Below are 26,112 nucleotides of genomic sequence, written 5' to 3'. Positions count from 1 at the left end.
TCCTGTCCCAGGGTCCAGTGTTGGGGGCTGTCTGTCATCGCGTCATGCCTATGACAAATGCTTCTCTGACGGGCTAGGGAGCAACGGGCTTGATCCGCATGATCAAGGTCTCGCGGCGCTGCCTTCGAGCCTTAAGTATGTGGAAAATGCCCTGGTTCCTGTCCCAGGGCCTAGTGTTGGGGGCTGTCTGTCATCGCGTCATGCTTATGACAGATGCTTCTCTAACGGGCTGGGGAGCAACCCTGAGGGGGCTTCCCGCAGTGGGACGATGGGGAGAACATCATCATTACTGGCACATAAACTGCCTGGAGATGATGGCCGTGTTTCTGGCCTTAAAACACTTTCTCCCAGATCTAAGGGGCCATCATGTTTTAGTCTGCACGAACAACACATTGGTGGTCGCTTACATCAACCAGCAGGGGGGTCTGAAGTCTCGAATGCTATGCAAACTAGCACATCGGATCCTCCTGTGGGCCCAGAACAAAATCCTGTCCATCAGGGCAATGTATGTCCCGGGCCATCTGAACATGGGAGCAGATCTCCTGTCGAGGCAGGGGGTGAGATCCAGGGAATGGAAACTTCTTCACCCCGAGGTGGTGGAGTCCATTTGGGAAAGATTAAGGAAAGCGCAGGTAGACCTGTTTGCTTCCCAAGAGACCACGCATTGCGTACTATGGTTTTCTCTCTCGCATCCAGCCCCTCTGTGACTGGTTGCCATGGTTCAGACATAGCCGAGGCTACGTCTGTATGCTTTTCCCCCGATCGCTCTGCTCCCAGGAGTCCTGGAGAGGGTCCGTCAAGACTGAGTACAGTTACTGCTGGTAGCCCCGTTTTGGCCTACCAGGATTTGGTTTTCGGACCTCATAGCCCTGCTGGCGGGTCTCCCGTGGGAGATCCCCATCAGGAGGGACCTTCTGTCCCAGGCGGGAGGAATGATACTTCATCCCCTACCCGACCTGTGGAAACTGTGGGTGTGGCCTCTGAGGGGGCCCACCTCATAGAGTATGGACTGTCAACCGAGGTTGCTCAGACTATTCTAAGCTCCAGGGCTCCCTCCACAAGGAAGCTTTATGCCCTAAAATGGGCTCTCTTTTCAGCTTGGTGCAGAGAACACCAGCTGAACTCAGTCAGCTGCCAGGTAGCCTCAGTGCTGGAATTTCTCCAAGATCGCCTGTCTGCTGGGTTAGCTGCATCCACTCTGAGAGTGTACGTGTCAGCTATAGCGGCCTACCGTTCTCCCCTAGATGATGAGTCACTAGGACAGGATCCGCTAATTCGTTGCTTCCTTCGTGGAGCCATAAGGCTAAGGCCTGTCAGCACACACAGGGTACCGACATGGGATTTAACATTGGTGCTCGAGGGCATCTCTGTTCCCCCATTTGAGCCACTGCAGGAGGCGTCAGATAAGTTTCTGACACTAAAAACAGCTTTCTTATTGGCTATTTCTTCCTTAAAAAGGGTTGGTGACCTCCAGGCTTTGTCGGTTGCACCTTCATTTCTGGAGTTTGCTCCAGGCATGTCCAAAGCCTTTCTTTATCCCAGACCGGGGTACGTGCCTAAGGTGCCCACTCATGTGGCGAGACCTGCTGTGCTACAGGCCTTTCACCCGCCCCCATTTCAGTCGTCGGACCAAGAGAAGTTAAACTTACTCTGCCCAGTTAGAGCTCTGAATACATATGTTAACCGGGTTATCAACTGGAGAAAGAGTGAACAGTTACTGGTCTGCTTCGGACCCTCAAAAAGGGGGAGTCCGGCAAATAAGCAGACAATAAGTAATTGGATAGTTGAGACTATCTCATTTACCTATCAGGCTGCTGGACGCCCTGTACCTAAATTTGTTAAGGCCCACTCCACAAGGGCTGTCGGGGCCTCCAAAGCTTCTATTTCGGGCTCAGCCCTTTCTGACATTTGTTTGGCGGCAGGATGGTCGACTCCACATACATTTGTGCGTCACTATCAACTCGATGTAGACCCCTCACCAGGGTCCTCTATTCTCACTGCGTAGTGTGCGTTCACAGTCAGCAGTGAGTCTGGCCTAGTGGGTATTGCGTTCCCCTAGCGTTCTGGTTAGACGCAGTGTTGAAGTTCCCTAGAAGGGGAACGTCTCGGGTTACGTATGTAACCATAGTTCCCCGAGAGGGAACGAGACACTGCGTATTCCGCCATACTCTCTTCTGCCTGTTACTTCTTTCAAGCAAATTCGAAGTTGATACTGAATGCTCAGTACAGGCTTTTATACTCTCTGGTCTGACGACACCTGCTTAATTACATTAGATTGATTTCACATGTGCTTCAAGACGCGTATAAAAGAGGTGTTCCCCTAGCGTTCTGGTTAGACGCAGTGTCTCGTTCCCTCTCGGGGAACTATGGTTACATACGTAACCCGAGACGATTTCACTTATAAACGAGTAGTTATTTGAGTTACTGCTGCCTTTCTATCAGCTCCAACCAGTCTGGCCATTCTCCTCTGTCATCAACAAGGCATTTGTGCCTACAGAACTGCCACTCACTGGAAATTTTTCGAAGCCTTTTCTGTAAACCCTAGGGATAATTGTGCGGTAAAATCCAGTGCGTCTTGCACCAGCAACCATGCCACGTTCAAAGTCACTTAAACCACCTTTCTTCCCCATTCTGATGATCAGTTTGAACCTAAATGCATTGAGTTGTCGCCATGTGTTTGGCCGATTAGACATTTTCATTAACAAGCAGTTGGACAGGTGTACCTAATAAAGTGGCCAGTGAGTATGTATGTACAGAATAAGAATGAGATAAGGAGCTGATATAGAGGAATTTCAAATACCAAAATAATCTTTTTCACTGTTGGAAAACACTAGCAACTTGTATGTCATGTTATTTTTAGGAATTGACTTTATGGATATGGATACGGGATATAGATATTTTACCACAATCAGGCTCAAATGGAGTTCAAATGTTTTTGACCAGTGAACGTCTGAGATGTGACAGTCTGTCAGTAGAATATAGTAATATTAGTAAGTGCACCACATTATGTTTGCATCAACTTACAGATAATGCATTTTATAGCAGCTATCATGCTTTTCAATAGCAGTAAATATACTTTTTTTTAAGGTGATTTGACTCCTTGACTTTAATTTACATCTAAACATGGTCAAGATTAATTCAAGACTTGATGGGTAGAGATGATGAGGGTTAACCTGTTTAGCATTGGTAGTTTGTAGAGACAATATATCTGCCTTAAGAGAGATTATACAGTACATTTCATATAGCTTGTAGTATATGTGTATAGTTTTTTGGGGGTTTATCATACAATGCGCATTGTTAAATCTTCTGACATTGTTGCTTCTAGAATGCTCAGAACTAGTGCATTCCAGATAACTACAAAAATGACAGTCTTCGCTGCAATTTTCCTCTAATAACAAAATAGCATGGAATTTGTCAACAAAAGAGACTGCCAGTTTGTGATAAAGACTTCTTTATTGAATGCCTGGCTCTTTTGGTACTTTTATACAAGTTTAATACAGGTTTCAGCACAATACAGACAAAACCTAATCAGACAAATAGCTACCGGCTGTACAATTCAGTCCATGATTATCTATGACCGAAAATTCATCCCAGAATTCATGAATAACGTCCCACATTTTGCACACATACCTAGCTGTTTTTTTTAAAGAGGGTAGTTTTAGTGAATGGCTTTCCTTTTGAAAGGAAGAGTAGGCACAAGCAACCGTCTGTAACTGATAGCCGAGCTTTGCAGCAAACTTTCAACAGCTTTAATATTTTATCTGTGCGGTATCTTTAGTTTATAAAACCTCCATCTCTCTTCAATCTATAAATCAGCATCAGCTTCAGGGAAATGACCTTTAAAGCAAAGCCCTGAAACTGAAGCTGGGGAAAAAGGAAGATTTATTTTCAGTCCCCTAGAGTTCCTTTGCTGAAGCATTATAATGATAATAATAATAATAAACATATTTGGTATACAGCACTACTATCTCAGTCTTATCTCAGCGGTACCTGTGACAGATTAGTGTCAGCAATTTAGACTAATTCCCATGCTAATCTTTATTTTCAATCCTGCTGACCGATGTTATCGAGTGGTCTCGTGCAAACGGAGTTAATGGGATCATGATAGCATGATGATTTTTTCGTAATGGGTCAATGGGTCTGGATTGATGTCGCTCTAATGTTGTTTGTGATGCAATCTAATGTAACGGTGTGAAAGCCAACGCGGGAGCTGATACAGAGAAGTTAATTCCTGCGAGGGTTTTTTGGCCTATTGCTAATGCTGTCTGCTGTGACATTTCATTATTCAATGCTGGCCTTTGTCCCAGTGCAAACAATCCGAGTTCTGCAATGACAACTGGATGCATTCTAATCTTACTGGCACCTAAAATAGCCTCCGCGGATCTCAGCGCGACATTTGAGCGAAAAGCACAAAGTTCTGCTCGGTAATTTGCACTGTGGCTGTAATGTTCACACCTCAATTAGAGCGGTCTAACTAGCAGTACTGTTAACAAAATCGCTAGACATCAAGAGATGAATGTGGACAGCATGCAGTCAAAATGACCACAGATGAAAGTTTATTTGAGTCCGGTGGGTCTGGCTCTCACTATCTCCCTCTCGCACGAACACACTTTCCGAGTATAATGACTGGTTTTCATGCACAAGAATGGCTAGCCGGCTGTCTGAGTGTGATACTTGTAATGAAAGCTTCTTGCAGGAGCACATGCCCTTGGTAATATTCCTTCCATTGTAAACACCACACAGCCTATGCAAATGAGAGAAGTAACACCCAAATTACTGCCATTTCCTTAAGGAAACTTGTGCTGAAAGATCTTTTAGCTAAACACAGACATTGGTATAACTGTCAATACTTTCACATTTAGCATTTTAATGCCTTCTAATCGTTTTACTTTAAGGTTTTGGTTGAGTCACACTGACTGAGCCTCACGTTTTATAGTGCACTTTTGTTAGAGACTGAATATTTTATGTGAAGAATCTACAGAAGGAAGCAATCGGGTGGTTGTTTTGCATTGAGAGGTCTTGGATTGAATAATGGGAAAATGCTCTATTCAGCTCACTTGATAAAGTGTCCAGGATCACGGTCATGTTTATGGCCATTGCAAGAATGGGATTGAATTGTGAAAGCACATAAAATTGGCTTGGCACAGAATGATTTGATGGCATGGAGGAAGCTGGATGGATTGTTAGTCAATATTTATGAATTGGTAGCTGATATTAAAAGCATTCATTCTTAAGACTGTTTAAATGTGGTTCATTCTCAGTAGTAAATCAGTCAGTTTGGTACTATGCTGATACAGTGAGAATTGAAGTTGCAAGTAAGCTGTATCTCTGAAACAGTCAACATGTTTAAAAGGATAGTTTGCTCTACTTAATTCTCATTTACTCACCTCCAAATGCTCCAAACCTGTTTAAGGTTGTTTTTGCTAAGACTTATGAATTATAACCCTTTACCATAGTTTTTAAACTATTTGTACTATTTGATCTATACTAAATATCATTTTTTGCAAATATATTAAAATGTGTTTTTTCCCAACTTTAAAGCAAGCTGTCATCAAGCTGCATTAAAAATAAATCAATGGAAATCTTCTTTATTTCTTTAGAGTTTTTGCAAGGATCAATGTGAAGGCTTGTCTGTCACTGTGGTCCTTCAGGAATCAATCACATGCTCTCTACTCCTTCATGACTGCCACAGCGTTTGGTCAAGATATGGCCAGGTCCGGGATTATGCACTACACAATCTCTAGAGGCCTTAAATGAGTATCTTTTAGTGGAAATGGAGAACAAATAATATAATTAGCATAGCTGCTGTTCATAGTGTATTTAAACAAGCAATATTAAATATCAATGCAAAAATAAAGTGCTATAAATGATAAACAAACATAGAAAAAAAACAACACATCGTTTTCAGGTCAAATTACTATAACCTCCCATATTCTCGTATGTATTCATTTTAGCTGGCTTTTAAAATAGCTCTTTGCTTCAAGTTGTATTAATTTAAACTGCATTCAATTCTGTGTGATATATAAAACATAATTCTAATCAAATCTTCAACTACTTTTCAGGTGTATCTTTTAATAATGGTTACATATAACTGCAATGACTGCTGCTCCATTATATGAATGCATGTAGTCAAAAGTTAATCTTCGCAAAACAAAATTCCAACAAATTATCATAAAAGCTTTAGGTTTTAAGCAATTTCCATGGAAAGTGGCCAGTGAGAAACCCTCAAGCTGGTAAATGCATTTTCATCAGGCAAGTCCAGCATTTAAGACGCTCTTTTACCAGACCAACTAGCTCCAGGATACTTTTTTAGGCTTTTTAACGTATTTGAACAGCCATTTCGAAATGTCCTGATGGCATTTTAAGGCTTTCTAATTAAAAACCCCATATCTAATCAGATCTTTTAATTGGCAAAGCAATATAGAATTACTGCCTGACAAGCTTTCAGATACACTGGGGGCTAAATGGACGCCCTTGTAGGACTTAATCATCTAGTGGGCTCAGCAGTTTCATATGCATATCAATCCAGCAGGGGGACAATTAAGGTCGTGGATAATTCATTTTCACCGGTACACTCTGATGCACACAATACTATCTGAACGGAAAAAAAAAAAAGTGTGATGTCTTACTGGATACAGCAGAAATACTGCACACAGTTCTGTGATTTCTATATTGTCTTTTCATCATCGAAGACAGCTCTGCATCTTTGTTTTATAGCACTTCTTTGTGACTTGGGCTTTGCGCGGCTCTGCCTGCACATTAAGCACGAGGGTCTCCTGAGAATCATGTTTATTGTGGCCGCGGGGAAATTGAGAACTCCAATAAAGATGTCACGTACATTATGATTCCCATTATAATCATCTGGGCCTCTGTATCATCTAACTCAAAGCTATCTTCGGGTTCCTTCTGCTTCTTTCTGTATGAGAAGCTTCATAACTTGTTAATGCTCTGCACAGAAAAAGTGTTTCTGGAGTTTTGAAACTTATCAGGGTAAAGCTCAAGTAGCAGTATATCTTTAACTGCACAACAGGATTAAGTAAATGTGTTTTGATAAGTGCCTTTCATTATCTACAAAACGAGATGACGATACCATTATCATTTATCTTTGTGATATAACTGTCAAAAATATAGATGTTGAACTTAAATGCAGTGAGGAAACAATCTCCAATCAAATGGCAAAACAAATGACATTTGCTAGGCAATTTAAGAACAAACATGTTTGCTGGATGAGATGTTTAATGAGCTGAAATAATCTGATAAAGATGAAAGAGTGTTGTGGGCTGTGTTTATTTTAGCTCCAGACAGATACATATGTAAATGCCAGTCTGTATTATTATGGTCAGCTGTTGCGCTGACGTTCGCAAACCTCTTTGGTGTTGTTTTGAGAGGAGTAGAAGCTTATTTGCCTTTTCATTTATAGAGATACACATTAAACAAGAGCTAATTTATTCACATTGAATTTGTTCATTATAAACTTTCATTTTCTTTTTCAAGGATCTAAATATCCTGAGAATGATCCAAACAAATGGACTAATGATTTTAAATCTGCTTCTTATGGCATCATATCAACAATTGATGGTTTTTAAGAACTGAAAATGCTCTGAAACTGAAGTGGACTAATGTGTTTTGATTAATTATAGTGAAGGGGAAAATACTGTGAGATTCAGCATAATCAATGCGTTTTATTTTTTTTTAGCATATTTATATGAATGTACTGTTTGCATCTGTTAGAAAATATCTGTTGTAACAGTTTGGGAAGGTATAAATAATTCACTTAATAAATAATATTTATTATGAATTAAATTCAGGCACTGATTTGAGAGTCCCTGAAAATCTTTCTGTATCCAACTCCAGTATAAAAAAATAAAATAAATAAATACTCTAAAAAAAGTTGTAGTTAATATAGAATTATTCTTTTGGATTAACCTAACAGATATTTTACTCAATTAAAAAAGTAATCGAGATTGATAGTACTTTAAAGCTTTTTTGCTAGTAACCTACAATTTCCCAGTTGACGTGTAAACAATATTTGTATATAATACAGAATATTAATTACATCGTCAATAAAAAAGACACAAGAGAGACTAAAAGACAGAAAAAATAAAAATAAAAAAACAGATATAAATTTGAAGGTAAGACATTTAAGAATCAATTACAGTATATATAGTCATTACAAAATAAAATGGTTATGTTTGCCTTCCTGTTTTCAGATAATGAAACTGTATTTAAATAATGACTAAACTCTTGCTTTTAAATAGACTACTACAAATATGTTTGGTATTAGTACATTTGCATTTGTGGATATGGAATTTACAAAGAAAATAACATAACAAAGAAAGCATTTCTTTTAGTAGATGCAGATTCATAATTACCAAAAATAATATATTTAAAAGTAACAGATAGATCTTGTTGTATATTATCATTAAAAAATGAGCCAATATGTTTCCAAAATTGCACAACATCGGTGAAGTTTGTTCCCCGCCTCTGGCTTGCTTGGTTTTGGGACTTGTGGAGCTGTTCATCAATAGATATGCTCTTCATTGTTTGGACTTTCAGCAGTGTCAATTAAATCACACTGAAATGAACTAAACTGAACTCTGAAACCTGGACTGACACAGTTTTAGTTTACTTGAACTTTTATGTTAAGCTGCTTTGGCACAATCTTCTCTGTAAAAGTGCTATAGAAATAAAGATAAATTGAATTAAATTTAACATAATTAAAATCCCAAAATAAATGAAAGGCAGTTTCTGTATGAAATTGACAAAAAAGAATAAATGAAGTGTTTAATAGGATACAATTTCTTGATTCACTTAAATGATTGAAAGACTTCTTTGACCTTCTTTGTCTACTGCCAGTCAAACTTTGCATTTTTAAATAATTGTAGCACAGCTCTTTGATAATGATCTGAACTCTATACCTCAGTGCAGTATTGGATGAATTGGGAGAAGAGTGAAGAACAAATCATCACTGCTTGAACTGACTCTGAAATGTTTTGTGTTTTTTCACAATGGATTAATTAATACGCATCGAACTTAGTGTACAAGGTTTGTGTACATAACACATTTTTCGCATATGAATACAATAAAAAAAGCACATACAAATATTTCAAACTTTAGTGTGTAAAGGCCTTTATTCATTAAAAACCACTAGCCTAATTCATTGAGTTTCTCTCTAGACATTTACATTTAGTAAACATTGTTTCCTTCACTTTATTCCCTATACATACATACTTTCTCGTCTAAGTCATAAATCTACCTGACAAAACCCTAAATTAAAAATCTAAACTAAAATAATTTTATTTTATTGTTTTTGGTGATGAATGGACTTTAAATGTAAGAAATTTCAATTATTGTACTCCAGTAAAGCTCCAGTCGTTCATTACAGTCACATCAGTGTTGTCACGAGTCAATGCAAATGCCCTTCCAATTTGGAATAAACTAAAATAAATACAGAAAATATTAATTAATTTTTTTTCTTACCAATTATGTGCATTTCTAAATCTGCACAAAAGACTGGTCTCTTAAATTAGCACTAATTAATCTTTCATGTCATAACTAAATTCTTTGTGTATGTATTTTTCCATATTTTGCACATGCTTTTCTATCGACAGGTCTCATTTCGATCCATACTCATGCTCTCAAAATCTCAATATCATACAGATCCATAAACTATGTCTTGCAGGGCAATTAGTTGTGAGAATTTATGAGCTACATCTAATTAAGGAGCTGTAGCAGTGCATTACGCTCACATCTGATGAATGAATTAGTCTGCTGTGCCAAGTGATGTGAGGCCCTGTCACTGGGAGAATACTGTCTGCATCATTAAAACAGAAGAGTTAACAGTGCAAAAGTGCGTAGCCTCTGGATATGTCTGAAAAACTATGAGGTGATATTCTGCATGGTATAGAGCCAGACCAGCCGTGAATCATGGGAAGTCTTGGCAGATGTACGTATGCTAGGTGCCATATGTCAAAAACAATTGTAGGAAAATCATTATGTTTACATGTTTCAGATGTCGGATAAGAGCTGTTCTTACAAAAAAATAACCATGATTTCACTATAATAAAGGTGTAGTAAATATCACTGTTATAACCAAAGTTCAGATGTTGGTCAAGAGCTGCATCTACACTACCTGACAAAAGTATTGTTGTCTGTCCAAGTGTTATAGGAACAACAAATAATAACTGGACTTCAATGCCTCCTCCATCTTACCTCAGACTTGCTCAATTATGTTCAAATCTGGTGACTGGGCTGGCCATCCCTGGAGCACCTTGACCTTCTTTGCTTTTAGGAACTTTCCTGTGCCCTTTCCTGTATGTAATGTAATGGGCAACCCAAATGTCTTGATACCTCAGGCTGTACCATCCTCTCTGCAGACCTCTCACACTCCCCTGTGAATGAAACCCCAAACCATATTTTTTCCTTCACCAAACTTGACTGATTTCTGTGATAATCTTAGGTCCGTGTGGGTTCCAATATGTCTTTTGCAGTATTTGTGACGATTAGGTTGCAGTTCAACAGATGATTCATCAGAAAATTCTACCTTCTGACCATATGATCAACTAGAAGTCAAGTTATTATTTGTTGTTGCTCTTACAACTATGATCAATGACAAGACTTTTGTCACATAGTACATCTTTTTCAAAAAACAAGTTGCACAAGTAGTACACTATAACCAGGGTGTCTCAAGTGTCTGCTTTCAGTGTTAACCTAAAAGTCATCAGAGTGATATTTACTTGAACAACTCCTACTGGGTGTTCTCTGTTACACCCACTCTACTAAACCTAACCCTCATCAAGGCCATGACACTCATTTGATCCCTTGGATGCTTTTGAGAGCAATTGAATGCAGAACACCTACAGTTGTACTCAGAAAGCTACAAAGGGGATTCAAACTAGTGTTTTACATGCTATATGGGCAGTCTAACAAGGACACTAAAGACCTTAGTTCTTAGCATCAGTCCCTAGAGTGCCTTTTGAGGCCATGGGAGTGAAGTTCACCCATGCAGCTCTCACTTACTGCCTGCTTTTACATTTACCCCACTAAACCTCCCTTTTATCAGGGTCACGGCACCAATATAGCTCTTCTGGTTATACTTTCTCCACTTTCAGTGAGATTCAACTGAGCATTTCTGGCATATAAGTTGGCCTAAGTTGACTACAGCCAAATATATAAGTAGCTAACATGTCTCTTGACATCAAGGAAATGAGGTTTATTTACCATTTCCCAATTGTTTTGCATGATTTGATTGACATTTGGCGTTGAGGGGATTTGTAAATGATAAATGGCTGTCAGGATGCAAAATTCAGTCATTTCCTCTTGTGTAGTTGATTCTGTTATTTACTTGTTTAAATGTGTGTAAACGAATATTTCAGTTTAAAAGTATATTTCAGTAATATTATTGGCTAATATGAAAATGTTAATATAATGTATTCACAACACAGTTTGTAAAGTCATCTTTTCTCTCTTTTAGTAGATATATTATATAGAAGACTTGCTTTTTTTACCACATAGAGTGGATCAAATTGGATTTGCATTGTAAACATTAAATAAAAGTTAAAAAGGTATTACATTTTAGTTCATATATTAAGGTTTTAGTTGTGATGACCAAAATCCCAAAATCATTCTGCATATATCTGCAGATTTTTAACACAATTCTGTGCAGAAATAGCAAAAAAAAAATGTCAGCAGATTCCATTTGACCCTACACATAACCCTGTATTAAATAAACGTATCAATTAAATAATTTAAAAGATCATAAGACAAACAAACAGAAATAATAGTAGAAATGCACTTTAAAATTAGTAATTGAACAAAAATGAATAAAAAATATAGGTGCTTGTCTTGATTTTGTCTTGATTAATTATTGGCTTAAACAGTCAAGATATGACACCATATAAGATTGTATTTCAGCACTTTTAAATGGACAGCGACTAGTGAGTAGCATGTAGAACATGTGCCTGCATGTTCATGTTACTTGCAGTTTTGGGAAATGCACATGAAATTGTAACAAGCATTTGTAACCTTGCACATAACCCTCTTAAGATCTAAGATAAATTGTTATCTGGAAACTCTACCCTCTTCTTGTTTTACATGGCTTCTTTGTATGATTTGTAGCAGCTATGCTTGCTGGTCAAGGGCTGGTGGAACTGTAATGCCTTTACTAAGTGGGATGCGTCAAGAGATTCTTTAGACAATGAAGAACAGTGTACTGTACATGGTCTAATTGCTAATCATTTCGACTGGCAGCAGCTCTAGATGAGATTGCGGTATGCAGTGCATGAAATTAAAACTCACAAACTGTAGACGTCCAAAAATATATAAAAAGCTGCAGGCTAAGAGGTAGATTTTTGTCATTGAAAAGAGGACATTGTTGGCAACTCTAGAATAAATGATTCAAATATTTGAATTAAGTGTTTTTTATTGTTACACAGGTAAAGGATGGATTTAAAACGTACAATACTTACTACAAGTCAAGGTTTTCATTTCAGAATCTCACCTTGAGTTATAGTGCTAAAATAAAGTAATTTGATTTGGTTTATTTTTATTTTATTTTTATTTAATATTAGATTTTATTTTTTAACTTTACTTGACCTAATAAAATTTTTTAAGGGAAAAAAAAGCGTATTTAATCTTTTAAGCAGCTAAATCTTTATTTTATTTCATTTTAAAAATGTATTTTATCTTCATTTTAACCTTTGCTTGCATAATTTGATTCGATTCAGTTTTATATAAATAATTTTTATTTTATTTTAATTAAATTTCTATTTATATATTTATTTATTATTATTTATTATTTTATTTTATTTTAAACCCACGTGAACATGGGGAGAACATGCAAACTCTACACAGAAATGTCAACTGACCCAGTCAGGACTCTAACCATCAACCTTCTTACTGAAAGGTGACAGTGCTAACCACTGAGCTGTGTCTCATTTAATGTAATTTAATTTATTTTAATTTATTTTAATTTAATTTAATTTAATTTAATTTAATTTTATTTAATTTAATTTAATTTAATTTAATTTAATTTAATTTAATTTAATTTAATTTAATTTAATTTAATTTTTTTATTTTATTTTATTTTATTTTATTTTATTTTATTTTATTTTATTTTATTTTATTTTATTTTATTTTATTTTATTGTGTAGACCTGGTAATTAAATTTATTTAAAAGAATGAGTAAAAATATATAAATAAAACAAGAATTCAGCTGCTTATAAGAAAAACAATTTATATTTTAAGCAGATAAATCCTTTTTTTATTTATATATTTTTATTCATTCTTTTAAATTAATTTTAACATTTGCTTACATTTTTTTTCATATTGATTCTCGCGCAAAAGAATAGGAAATTAATAACTAGTGCATTTTCCCCATATTACAATAAACAATCACATAATTCAGTCCGATAGACTTGTCAAGGACCAGCAAAATAATATCCTTATTGTTGTCTGTGCAGTCGAATGGTGACCTTGAGGCAGGCAAAACAAGTCAATAAGAGCTTACTCTTGCTTCTGTCTCACAGCACAGATGTTTTTCTCCTCCCTCCGGCAGAAACAATAATACAAGCTTGGAACTTAGTTTGATTTGTCCTCTCCATCAATAGCTTCCCCTCGGCTAAGAAATCCATAGAAACAAAGACACACTGGGACATGTCACTGTAACTGATCATTTGTGGGAGGCTATGCATGAATATAGAAAACAGCCTCATGAAGATGCTCTAATATGTCTTTTCAGCTTATATCTGAGGGCGAGTTCTTAGAGGCGAGATAAAAATCGATATGACAAGTTTCTTGAAGAGTACAAGTAATATAAACGAAGGAAATGCATTGTCTGGAATTTGCCTTTGCTATTACAGACAACTCTGTGAGAAAATTTCAGGAATTTAAGGAGTCATGTTTATGATTTGTCAATGCTTTAAAGGGGACCTTTCATAAAAAAAAAAAAAAATCTACTTTTGTAATCTGTTTGGACATAACTGTGTGTATATAGTGTGTCCACTGTCATATTAGAGTGATAGAATCAAGTCTCAGTGGTTTTGAGGCCTACCGCAACGTGAAGAAGGAGTGGGGTATTCCCCGCCCACCCATTTGATTGACTGGTGCCATGTTTCTATAATAACGTGTATATGCATGTCCACAGAAGATTTATTTTTTTGCAAAGAAACTAAGATTAAAATATCGGTTCCCAATGTTCTCTGTGGTTTTTGTAAGTTTAAAATGTTTTTAAAACGGAACATGCTTGTAATAAAGACTATGTATGTAACTCTAAACCACTCACCACAGTCGCATGGAGGTTGCAGTGAACGCTAATACATGTGTGATGTGTGTGTGTGTGTACTGCAAACGACATTTGTGTGTGACTCATCGTTTCAAAAAGGCTTGAATAAACTCCATATTTCTGCTTCATCTTTGTTTGTCTCTACTAGGGTTGGTCGATGTTGACCAATTTGGCATTGTACAATGTCTAATGTGAAACATTGCAATGGAAGATGGCATCATAGTCGTAGGCAAGCGGTGAATTAATTATTTTGGAATAATTCATTCATTCATAACAAGTTAATTATTTGTAGTCTACCGTTTTAACCTGACCCGCATAGTCTTTGCTTTACCCATAACCAAATCATAAAAAAATAAAGATAAGTTACACACAAATTATCACGTCAATCACTTTTTCCGCGGGAGTCTGGCATGAATAGGCAGAGTGATCTGCTTCCTTAAAATGTCTTTGACAAACATGGTTGGTAAAAAAGGTGCATAACCATCAGGAACCAACCAACAGTATCTTAGGTTTTCGCTAAAATTACTAAGGACAAGCGTGAAAGTGAAAGATTGAAGCAGTATACTGTGCTGTGATATAGATTCAAAAGACAGAAGAGTTGTTTAATAGAAACAAGATGAATTAAATATCATCTTTAACAACTATAGTGAGTTGCAATCCAGCGGTACATTCTTGTTGTACACTGCTCTCTGGGGTTTTGTGCTCAAAGCACCCGCTGACTGCCTGGAGCTCAGACGTGCGCATACGCTGCAGGGCATGACTGTGTGTGTGTGGTCACGTGATGTGCGCTTTTAGCGATATAGTGTGGAAGGAGGGCTTTTCAGAAATTCTAGGTGAATCGCCAGTGTGGATGTGGATGGTTTTCATTTAAAACAACATTTTAAAACTAAGATGTATTAGTGTAAACAGGGCCATGTGTATTTTTCAAGAGTGGGTCGCTGCTGCGACAAGGGTTGGGGAGTTGCATCGCAATGCCGGCTCAGTATCTGATGTCTGTCGCCCATCGGCGATGGACACTGGCATCGTCTATCGACCAACCCCTAGTCCCTATCACTGATTGCTGCTTATCTTATGTTGGAATGGTGGGTGGGGAGAATCAGCTCATTTGCATTTAAAGCCACAGGCTACAAAAACAGCTTCAATGTACTTAAACATCAAAATGGGCAGATTCCGAAGGTTATAATACAATATCCGATGGGTGTTTTTAGCTGAACTTTACATACACATTCTGGAGACACCAAAAGTTTATCTTACACTTATGTAAAAATGTGTAAAATAGGTGCAATCACGATGCTTACAGTACAATGATGCCAAACACTATGCATGAAGTCTGTTTCGTTTAATTAGCAAACAGTGAACAATTATAATATCTAAAATGAGATGTTCAAAAATATACCCTGATTAAATTTAGAGAACACTTTCAGATACCAGCTATTGCTATTAATCTGGCAGCTGGTGGCAGTTTCCCTAAATATTTGACAAACTGTTAACTGACAGCCTCACTTTCAAGTTTTCTCTAACTGTTTTTTTTTTTTTTTTATCCACAGATGAGAATTAAACGTGCATTACTTTGTGCAAAACTGGAATATCACATTAAAGGTTTGCAAATAAAACAGTTTCCTTGCTGAGAAAGACTATTATCTGTGAAAGACTAGTGATGTTCTGTGAGAGACTATTTATTTATTTATAAATTCTATTTATTTACTAATTATGTCTGTTAGAGACTAGTAATGGTGTTACAACCTCTTTCGGAGTGCAAAACAAAACAAATGGAGTCACCACACATAACCACTTTTTGTAAATTTTCTCCATTAATATAAGTGAAAGTCAATCTGTCAGCAAATACATCTGACTGTATAGTAGATGATAAAAAATGCATCAGTCCAACAGATTGGTACATCCAAGGCACAGTAATGGGCTGTGAAAGAATAGCTATGATCTGTGAAAGACTAGTGATATATGTGAGAAAATGCTGTAACCTTTAGTAAAATTAAGTTGTAATATTTCTATGGTGTGCTACAATCATAACCGTTTGGGAATTTGAGTTTTTCACACACATAAAAAAAGAAAGAGATTTTTGATTAAGTTCCTTTGCTATTTTGTAGGTGTATGCTGCCAGGTCAAGGCAGATTTTTTTTTTTTCCTTTCATCGTTTGGTATTGTTATATGACTTGTCTAAAATGTAAGTTTCATTGAAAGCATTACCTTGAAAATACATCACTTTTAAATGTATAATATATACAAATACGTTTATTTCAGTTTTTTTCAATGACAAAACTGTGGATTTAATCGCAATTGAAATTTGGCTATTTATTGACAGCCCTTCTATGTGTTACATTAGCAATGATAGACATTTTCAACAAGTAAGAAATTGCTGTTAAAAAGCAGTTTTATGCCTAGTCAACTAAGTATTAGATTGAGATTTGTTTTGACAATGTATCTCGCTCTCACAATCAGTGAACTGGCACAAATTGAACTTTACAACTGCAAGTAATCAACAGGGCATCACTGCTAATATTGTTTTATGATGCTGGCCAGACATCTCTCATCACTGAAATTGTAAATATATGTCTTAAACCAGACCATTCATTTAAACTAATCAAACCAATCTCACATTAAGGAGGTTCTGGATGAGAAAGCTAATATTTACCTCCCTAATCTAAAATGATAAAAACATTCTTAATGCAATCATTCATTTTCCCTCGGGTTAGTCCCTTTATTCTTTAGGGGTCACCACAGCGTAATGAACCACCAACTTATCCAGCATATGTTTTACACAGTGAATGCCCTTCCAGCTGCAACCAAGTACTGGGAAACACCCATAAACTCTCACATTCCCTATGGCCAATTTCATTCATTCAATCATTTTCCTTATGCTTAGTTCCTTTATTTATCAGGGATCACCACAGCGGAATGAACCACCATATTATCCACCGTATGTTTTACATAGTGGATGCTGTTCCAGCTGTAACCCATGACTCGGAAACACCTATACACTCTCGCATTCACACACATACACAATGACCATTTTAGTTACTTTAATTAACCTATACTGCATGTGATTAGACTGAGGAAACCGGAGCACCGGGATGAAACCCACATGGACACATGCAAACTCCACACAGAAATGCCAGCCGGGACTTGAACCAGCAACCTTCTTTCTGTGAGGCGACTGTGCTAACCACTGAGCCACTGTGCCACCTATATTAATGCAATCACAAACCATGTTCATATAACTGCATAAATCAAATCTATACAAGTCACTTGCATTGTTTTAGCTCACCCACGTAAACCACACATGCACACACACATACACTCATTTAACAACAGAAGTCAAAGTAATTGGTGCTTATTACAGCACAGATGAAACGGTAGAGAACAAAAAACAAAGCTTATTATGATTATAATAAAAAGAACTTTCTGGCATTAGTTCTGCATGGCTTAAAATGATCACACAGATAATAAGCTGGAGAAAATTCACAACTCTGTGTTTTAATTAAAGAGTTTTGTCAAGCACTTGTATGAGTTATAGTCCAAAAATGAAATGAGTTATAATTTTATTTCATATAAAGCATCCTTTTAAACAGCAATTGGAATTTTCACAGCTTATTGGGAAATCTGTGACATGAAAACAGAAACAGTTTAAATTTACATGAGTGGAAAATTATGACGCAGACTTTTTTATTGATTATGCCACTTGAAGTTAAATGAAATGTTTTAGCATAGATTTCCTCTGCCTGCACAGTGTGAATATGTTATATACATAGTCACAAAACATGTGTTAATTAGAGATTGTTTAAGTGCTTTTCTTTGTTTGGTTTTATTAACCACCAAGGGCTGCAATCACATAGATGGTATGCAATGCATTTTGTTTGTCTGATTATTTTTTGCTGTTAGATGTTTGTGAAAATTGCCTACATCTGTCTCGTCAACGGAGTTGCGGTAAAGTTTAAAGCATTTACTTGGACAGAAATTGTCATAATTCACTCACTCTTAAAAAATGAATATCCATAGCATTAAGTGAAGTTTTATAAACAAATTTGCAGGAGGATCATGTATTATGATTGACCACAGCTGGTCTCGCATCATCAGTCAGTAACCAACCAATCAGATGAATTCAAATGCATATAAGTAGTCCGCCTTCCTTAGCTTTGTCAACCTTGTTTTATCGACAAAACCTCATTTTACCCCGACTCCTCAAACTCTTTCTTAATCTAATACCAGGGTAGTTCTCAAGACCTACCTGAGGTCTCTCTTCTGGGACAGCATGCCAAATACGCTTTTACTTAATCAAGCATCATCAAGTGTGAACTCTTGAATTAATACATATAAGTCAGGTTAGAGCTTTGCAATTAATCAAAATTTAGACTTCGATTTAGACTTTGACTTCTAATGATTATGAATATCATTAATCGAGATAAACGATTATTGTGTCATTAACCACCCCCATTCCAGTTGTACACATTTGTTGCTCTGCAAAGCTCAGTTTCACTTGAAAATGACTAAAAGCATGTACTGTATGTAATGTTTCTAGCACAGAATGTAAATCGCTCATTGATTTAAATTCGAATCATGAGATTGCATGCTGCAGCTGTGTGTGTGCGGCACGCACACAACATGTGGTCAGCATTCGGTCTCATTCGCACATTTTGCGCTCAGAGAGCAGGGCACACACATCTAAAGTCATCTTAATGTGAGCGATTTAATGGTCAAATAGGTGTCAAACGCGGTGTTTAGTGATTATTCATATTAACTCTCATTTGTGTAATAAACAAACGAGTTGATAATCAAGAGACATGTGAAAGAGAAACCATTAAAGTGACAGTGACACATTATTCCTGCTGCCGCCTGTTTTCATCATTATCTATTCAACAACAAAAGGAGAGAATCCCTCACTGCTCTTAAATGAAGGACTTTTGTAGCTAAAGTTTTATTCTTACAGTGAGGATGCTTAAACGCAGTTTGTTTCATATTTTTATTCTGTTATTTTTATTTCCCTTTCCTTATTTACAGGGAGGAAAATAACCGTGCATAAATACAGTTAAAGTCAGAATTATTAGCCCTCCTGAATTATTAGCAACCCTTTCCTCTCAATTTCTGTTTAATGGAAAGAAGATTTTATTTTCAACCCCTTTCTAAACATAATAGATTGGATAACTCATTACTAAAAAACTGATTTATTTCATCTTTGATATGATGACAGCACATAATATTTTACTAGATGTTTTTTAAAATACAAGCATTTAGATTTAAAGTGTGATTCAAAGGCTTAATTAGGGCAATTAGGTTATTGTGTAACAGTAGTTTCTTCTGCAGACAATCAAGCAATATTGTTTAAGGGAGCTAATAATATTGACCTTAAAATAGGTTTCAAAATATTTAAACGTGATTTTGTTCTAGCCAAAATAAAACAAATAACACTTTCTCCAGAAGGAAAAATTGTATGGGAAATACTGTGAAAAAAATCCTGAATCTGTTAAACATTATTTGGGAAATATTTATAAAAAAAATAAAGAAAAAAAAAATTCACAGGAGCATTTTGACTTCAATCATGATTGTAATTTTTCCCATAATCGAGCATCCCTAGGTCAGGTTCTATAAAGTGAAACGATCTCTTTTTGCAAGAAAATATTTCTTGCATTCATTACCGATAATTATTTACTGTATTTGCACAACATTTTTAAAGATTAAACATATTCAATCTGGAGCATGAGCTTCCTATTGTGTAGTGACATACAGTATCAAACTTAGCAAGTATCTGAAAAGCCAATCTTTTGTCAATTTTTGTTTTAGTAATCTTTATTTTTTATATAGGTTAAAACATCTATTAAACATGCATTTTTATAAATGATATACTGTAATAGAAGCTCAGACTGCTACTTTTGAAATATTATCAATCATCAAATCTTTTGTCTACACTTCTATTTAGACATTACAGGTACTACACGTTAATGGTTTAATTTTAACTCGCACATGCAGACTTTTCAGGGTTGCCTGTGGAGTGAGGTATCCAAAACCCATCAGGTGCGCTTTGAGGTTTCTCAAGGTTTAATTCTTGGACCCTTTCTATTTTCTATCAACACCAGAACCCTGGAAACCATAATTCTGGCATATGGTTTGTCCTATTATGGCTATCATGATAACACAAAGCTTTATATTCCACTTCAACCAGAATATTCAGTGAACATCAGACTGCCTGGAGGACGTTTTGGCATCATTTGCAGCTCAGCCTGGAATCTTGACCATCCATTTTTGATCGATTGACATTTAAAGACTATATTGCAAGAATAGCACAATAATGCAGGACTTGCATCAAGTGCTATTAAACATCTTCCAAAGGTTTAAAACACTGCAGTTTGGCCACTCCACAATAACCAAAGCTTGCATCAAGTTCAAGACCCCCTGCTTTTAGAACTTAGATCTGCACCTTCTCACCTCCACATGCACTTAGGAGGCCACTCTAGATACCTAAATATACAGTTATATTTTTTTCTTGTTTATTTGGTCCCTCCCTATTCTAGCATTTGTTTTTCTATCAATTTCTGTAAAACAAGAACGTGTGATTATTTGTCTTTTTAAAATGAGTCACGTTGTCTTCCTCACTTGCAAGTTGCTTTAGATAAAAGTTTATGCTAAATGTATACCTCAAGTGTACTGAGAAGAAGATCTGTATATTTAAATACCTCGGTAAGGGCACCAATTCTGCCTGGAGTGCCACTAGCGACCTCTCCAAAAATAGGTGCCTTTTGAATATTGATTCCTTACTGGTTTGTATTCACACTGGAGAGTTGTATCCATTCCAAATATTATTTAAATGTGAATATATGAATAAATAGTGGGAATGCATAAGTGGCCGGGGGATACATTTACTGCTGAAACTTTTAAAATGTAGTTATCGCCGAGTAAATGAGATGACCTCAAATTAAAAACTGAATGGCTCAGAAAATATTTTCATTTTATCTTTTTGCTGCCTTGCATTATGTAGTAATTAATTAAGCTTTCACCTTTCCTGCTTGGCTTAAACACCATAAATGGACAAGCATTATGAATTAAATTCCATACTGTACACTGCAGAAATGTCTAAATGTTTTCCTCTTGTCAGCCTTTCAGAACATATGTTACCTGATTTATTAAACATATGCTCAAAGGAAATTTCCAGAATCAAGTCAGAATTAATCACCGCAGCAGCATGGCGGAGCTTAAAAATAGACTCCAGTGTGAACCGACAGAACAATCTGCTGTACAGCCTTCTGTCAGGTTTCAATCGCATCTAACATTTGAGTGTGTGCATTTATTTATAGTTTTTCAAATGATGGCACCTAGACTTCACCCCCAACTGGGTATGGTAGATGGGGGAGGTTATCTTACTGACCATTGGTGTAGTTTATTTGGTATTTTATGATTACTTTACCTATTGTTTACCTTATAAAGCTCAGTTTTATCTTCATATTCACCATAATCACACTTCATTTATGGTTCATTTAATAGTTCTTAAATATTCTTACGTATTATTTCGTTAATAAACATTACATTGAAATAATACTTGCATTCAGGGTTTGACATTAAAGCAATGCAGTTTAACATCAGCATATTGCTCTATTCTTAACCATAAGTAAAAGCAGTGACACTCATTGAGTATTCATCCACACAGTGGCAAAAGCTGAACTATTTTGAAACTTGACCGCGTGTAAGAACCACTGACGATGGCCATAGCAATGACAAACGACAGAGAATCAAGAGCTCACAAACACATTTAAATCTGTAAAGAAAGCGACAAATGCAGCAATTTCAATGCAATTTTCAAGTCACATGGATCAGTTACAAGTGACAAAACACAATTAAATACATAATTTGCAAGCTAGAGAAAACAAGGAGACAAACATTTTAAATTGCATTTACTTTCACTTGTGGAATACTACTGTAAAGTATTGTAACTACTGTACTGTAAAGTTCCTGTCAAGCTCTGACAAAGTCCCATACATCAATAGTCTTTTCTGATCCTTCCTTTAACAAACAGCCGACAAATGCCCAGCATTCTATGTGTAAGCATATAGATTGTTAAAGTACTCGTCAGAAAAATGAAAGGAACACAACACAAGGCCGGGGCTATAATGCTGAGGTGTTTTTGCATAAATAAACTTCAACCACTGACTCTTCACAGCCTCATCTTTGGGTAGGGGAAATAATGGCTAAAGATTTGTTACCCCGACGATTCATTTGAACCACTCTGAACCACTCACTTCACTTAGAGCTGTGTTACACACTGCATAGAAGGTAATTTTCAAAAAAACCCATAATAGGCTTTAAATACAGTGGTGCAGAAATTGTTCTATTAATATAAGAACTTGAAGGGATAGTTAACCTAAAAATGAAAATCACCATCATTTGTCCACCCTCATATGGTTTTAAACCTTTTGTGAGTGTCTTTCTTCTGTTGACCACTAAGGGAGAGATTTTGAAGAAGGCTGGTTGACCCACTGATTTCCATAGTAGAAACATAAATACTAGGGAAGTTAATGGGTGCCATCAAACAGCATTCTTCAAAATATCTTCATTAGTGTTCAACAGTTAAAATAAAATCAAACAGGTTTGAAAAAGTGAAGGGTGAGTAAATTATGGCAGAATGTTCTTTTATTCATGTTTAAACAAATAATTATAACCCAATTCTACTGCTGAATGGAAAATATTAATACATCATAAATAATGGGTTACTGCATGATTTTTCAATATCATCAGACTGACAAAAAGTCATTTGTTATTGTGTTTTTCTATCTGTTCTATTGTGAGGTCAGAGTAACACAAAAGCATTGCTGATTGAATGTCAGTCACATTCATGAAAAGTTCATGCCAACCTCCTGATAACACAGCAGAAAAAAGCTTGAGTCTTATTTGTGTACTGCGTTTTCATGAGGTCATATGGACATACAGCATTGAATAATTTTTTATTTGTTAACATTTTGTGTGTATATATATATATATATATATATATATATATATATATATATATATATATATATATATATATATATATATATATATATATATATATATTTATTTATTTATTTATTTTTCCAGAAATATATCATTGATGGAACTACAAACTGAATAAATATAAATTATAAAACACAATATACGTATAAAATATACTTAAATATTCAGTTTATTTTATTCACATATCATATTAAAAAAAAAGGTATTTAGATCTAGCCTGAAACTAAATTACTTTGGCAGGTTGCAGTAGCCAAAATAAATGAAAATTGTTCATATTGCAAAGAAATGAACTTGATTAGATGGCAGTTTTGGACTGTCATGCTTACCCACTTCATTTCTTTAATTATTCATCTTTGTTTACTGAGAAGGTCTGTTCATGGTTCATTAGATATTCTGTCAAAATGGTTTTTCTGCTGGGAGAGGATTTGGAACCAACATTTTCTCTTGGTAGAACAGACAAATTGTGCCTAGAGGTGTATCAAACCTTTGCAAAGCTGCCTATTAGTGAAAAGGGGGATTAAATGGCGACTATTTATTCTGCCAGTTGTAGCAGGAGAGTTAACAGATTATTTTTGGCTGGTGGCAAAATGCTCAATGTTATCAGTCTAATGTAGTTTTGAAGACTGAATTATTCAAAGAAACCAACAAGCAAACCATTTAAAATATAAAAAAAAAAAACTTGCCAGCTTAAATGCAACAAATAAATCATTTTAGAGAGAGACCAGCAGATGTAATGGAAAAGGGAAATGGAAAATAAATTAAAGATTTTGTTTTTACCCTTTGTAAAATGTATTTTACTGGCAAACATGAGCTCCAGTAAAAAAAAAAAAAAAGGTTTTAAATAATGACTTTAAATAATCTTGATATTAAAATGGAAATGGTGATTTAAAAAACTGACTTGTAGATGCTTAAAGACTAGCGATGGGTCGTTTTTGAATGATTTGTATATTTTAAATGAATCTTTTGATTGACTTGAGAACAATGAGTCCTCTCTGAGTGATTTGTTGATTCGCACATGCGCACAATTGTGCAGGTGGAGTAGGAGATTAGTTCCTTTTTCGAGTCTTCTATCAGTTTTGAGTCATTTGCTCATCATGTGAAAGACATGAGCTAATCATTTGAATTTAGAGCCGGTGTAGTTTCATCTTATCCTACCCATCAGATTATGCTACTAGCACTGTATTTGAATGGTTCTGAGGTTGAGGTTAGGAATTAGGTTGGTTCGGGCGAAATTATAGCTTTATATCACACTTAAAATTTACACTGGTAGCAAAATCTGATAGGTGGCATATTGCGTCTACAAAATGTGCTACCTACTTTTTGAATCTGACAAGATAGAACAAATCAACAGAACACCGGAAAAATATTTGATCCGTTCATGTTTTGAGTCCTCGGTTTGAGTCGTTCTTTCATCATTTGAAAGACAGAAGCCAATCATATGAATTTACAGCCGGAAAAAGATTCTATTAATTTCCAGAGTCCTTGGATTTGAGTTATCCCTCTTTACAAGCTGTCATGGATAAACGAAAGACGAAAAAAATGCAACACTGTTTTAAATACAACAACATTTTAAATCATCATCACTTTAAAATTGGTAATAAATTACAATTTTCAATTCATGACAGTTTTTTTTTAAATCTTTATTTTACTGATAATAAGATTTTTAAAGCCTTACCTAATTATTAATATAAAGAAGATACAAGTGTAATCAGGGCTTGACATTAACTTTTTTGATCACCAGCCACTTTGTCTAGTCATTTTCCAACATAACTAGCCACTCGCCATTTTTACTAGCCACAATTTTGTTGTTGGAAAAATGTTTCATTTGCAAGAAATTTGACTGTGGCATGATTAAATTACTTGATTTAGACTCCATGTTATGTCCACATGCCCCTTAATTCATTTAACTTTTTTTGTGTTGTGTGACCTTGCTCAATGAGCATGAGCAAATGGGGTGTGGTTTCACAGTGTCGCATTGGAATTAGTTTTATTTCACATACATTTTCAGGGCTCAAGACTAAGGATTTGCCTTTTTTTTTAGCCAGACCAAAAAAAAAAAAAACTTATATTAATAATAATTCTAAAAGAAAGCAGACCTGCTGCTAACAAAAAAACCTTTAAAATATCTCGAGCCTTGATGCTTTGAGTTAGAAACCATTTCTTTTTGAAACTTTTAAACACTTGCGTGCATAACATCACCTTAAATCAACCTCGACACTGAAGCCCTCATCAGTGCGTCAGGATTGCCTATGTCTCACCGTGCGCGTGATCATCCTCTCGTTCAGTATTCACCTGCTTTTGCTCACGCAAACACAGTTATTATTGTCATCTCTCATGCTAACCCACTGTACACACTGTTGAACTCTGTTGTTAAGGAAAACTACTATTTAAAAATGATCTTCAACCGGCCAAAGCGGCTAGAGTGTGTCTATCCCGCCGCAGCTAAAATCTACCCACATTTGGTGGATGTTAATGTACTCCTGCATTGGGCTTACACATACTTTTCACTCTGACTACTTCAAAATTGTTGATAATCCATAATGGGCAATCTTCGTTGAAAGCAGTCAATCAATTAGAACAGACTGGGTCATCGAACTAAGCAGAGAAGATACACATAGGGCTCAACTTGTGCAGTACACATGCCCTTTTTAGTCTTGGATAGAAAGTGCCCTTCCAAAACGATCAAAAGTGCCCCCGCGACATGCCTAGGATACATCATCCATGGTCAACACTGATCGACGGAGGCCTACAAAAAAAAAAAAAGTATTTTCTTATTCTAAATCACTATATTACTCAATTCCTAAATCCAATTTCTACCTTACTTACTTTAAGTAATTAGT

The 26,112-nt window shown here is 35.9% G+C and overlaps 1 long non-coding RNA gene across 7 annotated transcripts in view; it reads left to right on the top strand.

The window, feature by feature from the left end:
* Positions 1 to 26,112, top strand: part of LOC147833395 (uncharacterized) — a 387,839-nt gene that overhangs the window by 32,934 nt on the left and 328,793 nt on the right. The window contains exon 3 of one of the 7 annotated variants that reach the window (XR_015511684.1): positions 15,829 to 15,956. The exons of the other annotated variants lie outside the window; for them this stretch is intronic. This is a non-coding gene — a long non-coding RNA (uncharacterized LOC147833395). Of the gene's footprint in view, positions 1 to 15,828; positions 15,957 to 26,112 lie in introns of those variants that run through there. 7 annotated transcript variants of the gene reach the window in all.

The sequence above is a fragment of the Danio rerio genome, chromosome 16, assembly GCF_052040795.2.
Source record: "Danio rerio strain M-AB ecotype USA chromosome 16, GRCz13ab, whole genome shotgun sequence".
In the NCBI taxonomy this organism is placed as follows: domain Eukaryota; kingdom Metazoa; phylum Chordata; class Actinopteri; order Cypriniformes; family Danionidae; genus Danio; species Danio rerio.
Note: the sequence above shows the minus strand (reverse complement) of the source record. Positions and strands in the feature narration are given on the sequence as shown.